This window comes from Hydra vulgaris, chromosome 09 (assembly GCF_038396675.1).
Source record: "Hydra vulgaris chromosome 09, alternate assembly HydraT2T_AEP".
NCBI lineage: Eukaryota > Metazoa > Cnidaria > Hydrozoa > Anthoathecata > Hydridae > Hydra > Hydra vulgaris.
Window position 1 is genome coordinate 23977899 of NC_088928.1, and position 7588 is coordinate 23985486.

General features: G+C 23.3%; 1 long non-coding RNA gene across 1 annotated transcript; it reads right to left on the bottom strand.

Annotated features, from left to right (window-relative positions):
* Positions 1–3305: 3305 nt before the first annotated feature.
* Positions 3306–7081, bottom strand: LOC136085056 (uncharacterized). Its single transcript, XR_010641038.1, has 4 exons — positions 6854–7081; positions 6510–6578; positions 6240–6369; positions 3306–3547 (listed from the first exon to the last, which is right to left on the bottom strand). It is a non-coding gene; the product is annotated as an uncharacterized LOC136085056 (long non-coding RNA).
* Positions 7082–7588: the final 507 nt, after the last annotated feature.

Consider the following 7588-nt stretch of genomic DNA (forward strand, 5'->3'; position numbering starts at 1 on the left):
GCTTTTAAAATGTTTAAGTTAAACAAATCAGTAGGGCCTGATAGTGTCAACGGAAAAATTGTTATAAGTTCATTTGATGTTTTAAAAGATGTACTATTTAAAATTTTTTCAATCTCAATAAAACAAAGAATTTTTACACAAAGCCTAAAGATAGCAAAAGTCATGCCAATATTAAAAAACAGTGACTCTACCAACATAAATAATTATCGTCCTATTTCAGTTCTTCCTGCGATCTCTAAAGTTATAGAAAGAATTTTGTACACCAAAATATATAATCACCTTACTATAAACAACTTATTATACAAAAATCAATATGGCTTTCAAAAAAACAAATCCACTGAACACGCAATTCTTGAAGTTACTAGAAATATTTCTTACTCGTTCGAAAATTCTCAATTTAATTTAGCTGTTTTCATCGACCTGGCGAAGGCTTTTGATACTATAGATCACAAAATTCTTTTTAAAAAGTTCGAGTGGTACGGAATAACTAGTAATGTATTAATTTTGTTGAAAAGTTACCTTTATAATAGAAAGCAATTTGTTTATGCAGATGAAAGTACATTATCTAGTTTGTTAAATGTAACATGCGGAGTTCCGCAAGGATCCATTTTAGGACCTCTTTTATTTTTAATTTACATAAATGATCTATTTAAAGCTTCAAATCTAATTACAATTATGTTTGCTGATGATACCAACTTATTTCTCTCTCATAATAACATAATAACATTATTTAACAACATGAACATTAAACTGGCTAAAGTTTCTAATTGGTTTAAATTAAACAAATTATCATTAAATATTGAAAAAACTAAATGGATTCTTTTCCATCCAGCTGGTAAAAAACACCAACTTCCAATTAATATGCCAAATCTTTTTATTGATGATATTCTTATTAAACGGGTTATAGTGACAAAATTTTTAGGTGTGTATATTGATGAAAGTCTTACTTGGACGAACCACATTGCAAATTTATGTAATAAAATTTGTATAGGGATTTTATACAAAGCAAGAAGCGTATTAAACAAACATACATTGATTCTATTATATTACTCACTAATTCATTGCCATTTAAGCTATGCTAATATTGCTTGGGGCAGTACAAATAAAGGAAAACTCGAACCTCTTTATCGGCAACAGAAGCATATTGCACGGCTTATAAATTTTAAAGGCCGTTTTGCTCATGCCAAACCACTTTTATATGAAATGAAAGTTCTTAATATATATGAACTAAATGTTTTTAATATTTTATGTTTCATGTTTCAATGTAAAACAAACTTATCGCCTATTTCTTTTCATAATTTATATCTACAAAAAGACAGAAATAAATATATATTAAGGAATAATAATTTAATTCGACAACCGTTTTCTCAAACTAATTTTGGAAAATTTTGTATTTCTTTTCGCGGACCATTTTTATGGAACAATGTTATTTTAAATGCTCCAAATGATATTTCTCAAGATTGTACTTTGAATTCTTTTAAATTTAATCTTAAAAAACTAATTTTTTCAATTACAAATATATTGATTTACTTTTAAAATATTTTCAAGTTTATTTAATTATTTTATTCTGTAGACTAATGTTTAATGTGAAAAAAAACGTTATTTGTGTATATACTTTTTATATTATTTTAAATTTAAAATAAGTGTTTTACTTCAGCGGTTCTCGGTGACAAGACCTGCCGGTCTTCTTCGAGTTTCCGCGTTCTTTATTATTTTTTTTACAAAATCTTTTTATTGTATTTTCTTTCTTCTATTTAGATTTTTATTTTTTTTATTTATAAAAACTGTAAAATGAATTATTAAAAAGTTGTAATAAAGAACAAAAAAAAAAAAAATAATAATAATAAAATATACCTTGCAGAAACGAATATGAGGTTTCAATTTATGGATATTAGATCAAAAACCAACAAGAGTTTTTAAGGAACAATTTAGTCATAAGCACACAAAAAAAGTTTATAAATTGGACTTGTATTTTTCAAGATATAGCAAGAAATGTATCTCTAAGGGCCGTTGCTAAGGCAATTAATTTTCCACCAATTGAACACCGAAGAAAGCTTTGGGAAGAAGTAAAAAAACTATGCAGCAAAGGTAAATACGCTATTTTAACATACGATAAAATATTTAGTCGAGATTTCAAAAAGTAGCGCTGCGTTTTGATTTATTCTTTTTTCTTAAACGAACGCGTTTTTAACTTTTGCTTAATCGTTTTTTTTTTCCTTCTATTAAACACTGGGCGAAGTTTAGGTCAAGTTGATTGCGTATTTTTATGACTTCGTTGATAAATAGGTTATCTTTAGTAACATCAGATATCTGAATCAAAATCATGAAAAAACAAGTCGGATTGTTCAGTAGTCTGATAAACAGATTTAATTTGTTTCGAATGAGGATGGTAGATATGTCATTAATTTTAAAAAAGGGATGCAGGTAGTTTTTGCTGTACTTTGATATATTAAAGAGGAATTTTAATGCTAGCATCCAACAGTATCTAATTTATTAAGAAGTGAATTATTATAACAACAAATTCCTGAGCCGTATGATAGATTCGGTACAGCCAGAGGTTTTAAAAAATTTACTATAGTTAATGGTTGACAGATGTTAATGGTTATAGTTAAATGTTAATGGTTATAGTTAATGTTTGACAAATACCAGATTTTATTAGAGCTCAGGAGATTGATTGAAACTGAATAATACGTTCGTTTACATTTGCTGTTTGAAGTGTTGCTATATTTTGTGTATAATTGTGATAACCCAATAGGAATCCGAGGTATTTTAGTTTATTATTGAGGTGTAGGAAAGAGCCGTTTATTTAAATTGTGTTTTTTGTAATCGAACTTTTAACGGACCCAGCAAACATGACAACGTTGAATCAACGTTGAAAACCGGTCGCAAAAGATGTTGCGGAAACGTTGACAAAGTAATCGATTTTGCAAAGATATGTAACGTTGTTTAATAGACGTTGATTAAACGTTATTGCGTAACGTTGAAAAAACGTTACTAAATGACGTTACAAAAGCGTCGCATCTAAACGTTAAAAAAGCGTTACATAAAAAGCGTTGAATAAACGTCGCAACTTAGCGTTGAAAAAACGTTACCTAAAAAGCGTTGCATAAACGCTGTTAAAGTAGTCTATTTTGCAAGGATTTGTAACGTTGTTAGTAAAACGTCGATTTAACGTGACTCAAAGACGTCGAGTAAAGGTTGAAATATAACGTTGAATCAACGCTTAAATGCGCTGTATAAAATATCGCAAAATATTATTAAACTTAATTAAACGTGGCTATAATATATATTGAATTGGCAAATAAAACTAAATTGTAAGTTGAACTCTGCCCTCGCAATATTTCCAAAATAAATTTTTAATACAAACAGTAATATACAATGATAAATATAAAAAAGCCTAACATATACAATTTATATATATAAAAACATAAATATTTTTTTTAAAATTTATGTGTGTGAGTGTTTGCATATATATTTATGCAATATATAAAAATACAATTAACAGGATATCGTATCGATAGGCCAGGATATCATTGAGATACAGAATCTAAATCAAAAAACAAAACTTGTACCATTAGTAGTCTGAAAGCAAATGTAAAAAAAAAATGTTATTAAATTAGTATAATTATTATTACATTTAAAAAGTAAATAAATATATATATATATACATATATATATATATATATATATATATATATATATATATATATATATATATATATATATATATATATATATATATATATATATATACATATATAAATATATATATATACATATATATATATATATATATATATATATATATATATATATATATATATATATATATATATACACATACATACATGTATATATAACTTATTTATATATATAATTTATAATTATAGGTTCAGGTATCACTCCATTGACTAGTTTTTAACTATATGAGCGACACCTAACCTTATTTATGTGAGTTTATAAATATTATTGTAAATTTTCAAATTTTATGGTTAAATAAATGGATTATTATTTTTATATATAAAATATATAGATAAATAAATTACATATGTATATGTATATAAATTATATATATATATATATATATATATATATATATATAAATTATATATATATATATATATAAATTATATATATATATATATATATATATATATATATATATATATATATATATATATATATACATATTTATTTATTTATTATACAGTAAACTCCCAGTTATTCGAAATGGCACTTATTAAAATTGTCTGCTTATTCAAAGCAATTTTTATTTCCTATGAATTTTCTTTAACAAACTCATGCAAATGCTGTTATGCAGAAATGCAGTTATTCGAACCTGCAGTTGTTCAAAATTTCGGTTATTCGAAACAATTTTTGCTCCCCTTGAAGATAAAAAAACACATTTAAGGAACAAAAAATAAATAAAAAATGGACTATATTTTCAATGAATTGTAAAATATTTATTATTTTACAAGGATAAAACTGAAGTAGCATCTATTCCAAGGGTCTTTTTCTTTTTTACTTTCTACTTTTATTAAAATTTGAAAGAAACTTAAAGTAGGTCATTTTAAAGAGCATATTCAGTTATTCGAGTTTCAGGTTATTTGAAATAAATTCTTATACCCCTTGGAGGTTCGAATAACCTGTAATTTACTGTATATATATATATATATATATATATATATATATATATATATATATATATATATATATATATATATATATATATATATATATATATATATATATATATATATATATATATATACAATATTATTTACGTCAGAATCTATATAACTGGAATAATATTTTTTGGAATTTATTTTTAGAAAAAGTTAAAATAATAATAATGGTTTATCAAAATTATTCATTGGACATCAGATCTCGGGTCACTTTTGATCGAAAAAAGGGCTTAACCTGCAAGCAATGTGATGAAAAATATCAAATATCAGTAAGTGGTGTTAGGAAGATGTGTATAAAGTATGAAACAACTGGTTCTGCTGAAAATCACAAAAGACTTGGTCGCCCCATTAAGACTTTAACAATAACCAATATCCTAATTGCACTGATAAAAAAAAAAATTCAACAATAACCTAAAAAAAATTCAACAATAAAATAAGGCAAATTGTTGAAAATCTTAAATTAAATGTTTCCTATCGAACTGTAAAGGGAAGACTTAATTTAAGTGGTTTAATAATTTAGGTGGTTTAAATAAACCTTCTCCAGAAAAGTAAACCCCTCATTAGTTGTATAAGCAAAGAAAAACTTTTAGCATTTGCAAAACTGCATATTAACAAGTGTGAAGCATTTTGGAACTTAGTGTTATAGACTGATAAGAATAAATGTCAAAAACTTGGCTTAAAAACGACAAAGAGTTTGGCGCAGACCTTGTGATGCACTCTTAGATAGAAATCTTACAAAAACAGTCTAGCATGGAGGTGGTTCGCCTATGGCTCGGGGATGTTTTGATTCAAATAGTGTGGGATGTTGAAAAACTGGTGAATGTTGAATGTATAATGACAGGGAAGTTGTATGTTAATTGGCTTTCAAAAAATTTATGTCAATACGTTTAAGAATTGATCGCAAATTTTTTTTTCACCATGACAATGACCCTAAACACACATGCAAAGCGACACAACAGTTTCTCAAAAAAAAAGTAAAGCTAACATCCTTAAATGGCCACCACAAAGTCCAGACCTTAACCCTGTTAAAAATATATATGGGCAATTTTGAAATCTAAAATAATTGTAAAATAGCTCATTTCATTTAAAAGAGTTACTTTTACAATGATTTAAAAAAAATTATAAATAATTTTTTTCTTGATTACAATCAAATTTTTGAAGTTATGTTGATTCCATTGTAAATAATTTTGTTTTTATTGTTAGAGTTCTAAATTTATCAAAAATATTAATGCTATACATGTATATATATATATTAATATATATATATATATATATATATATATATATATATATATATATATATATATATATATATATATATATATATATATATATCTATGTATACGTATATATATATATATATATATATATATAATATTTGTATATACATATATATATATATATATATATATATATATATATATATATATATATATATATATATATATATATATATACATATATATATATATATATATATATATATATATATATATATATATATATATATATATATATATGCGTATACGCATAAATTAACTAAATTAAACTTACTTGAATAGTTGTAACTATAAACCATCAATTTAAATCACATAATGTACTTTGTTCATAAGATGGAAACCAGTTAAAACCATATCATTCCTCTATCTTTGATCTACCAGAACTTTACTAAATAAACTTACACCTAAAATCAAATTATCACATGTCAAAAAAATTTAAACAGTATTATTAAAATCAGATATGACTAATAATTAATATTAAGTTTTATATATTCTTCACCATATAAAAAGTTAAATGCAAAGAGAAACACAATCATTCACTAACATAATTACTTTCATTCTTTTTTGGAGTCCTCTGTAGTCGTAAAATTAAATCCTTCGCCTACTTCTTTATCTAATAATAGATACTTATCAGTAATTATTTAGTAAAACAAATATAAGCAAAAATGTAAAAACTAAAATGTAGACCCAGTGCAAACAGATTACGATATATATCTAGGCAATCATAATACAATAAACAGAATCAAAATTTTACTTATCCCAAAATAAAAATAAGACTTATTAGATGTTTATTTGATATAGTACTTCACCATTAATATAAAACTATAACAGTTTTTTTATTCATATAAAACAATTAAAATAGGAATGAGTACTGTAAAATTTAATGACCTCCAGTAACTTTAAATCTTTTAACTCTAAGCTTGTTCCATGAATAATCAATTGGAAAACTATTATAGGCAGCTTTCATTGCATGAACACCAGTTGACAAAAATAACCAACCATCTTCTACCCAACAACATAGAGCAACTGCCTCTGCTTCAATCTGTTTTTAAAACAAACAACTTAAGCCCAAGATTGTGAAGTCATTGTAATAGATTATCTAAAAAAAAGGCATCATTTGTTTTATTTACATATATATATAAATATATATAATTATATATATTTATATATTTATATATACGTATATGTTTTTATTATATATATATATATAATATATATATATATATATATATATACATTTATAAACAAAAATATATGTTTATATGTATATATATATATATATATATATGTATATATATATATATATTTATATACACACATATATATATACATATATATATATAATGTATGTATATATATGTATATATACATATATATAAATATATATATATATATATATATATATATATATATATATACATTTATAAACAAATATATATATATATATATATATATATATATATATATATATATATATATATATATATATATATATATATATATATATATATAAGTATATATTATATATACATATATATTTATAAAAAAATACATATACACACATATATATACATATATATATATATATATATATATATATATATATATATATATATATATATA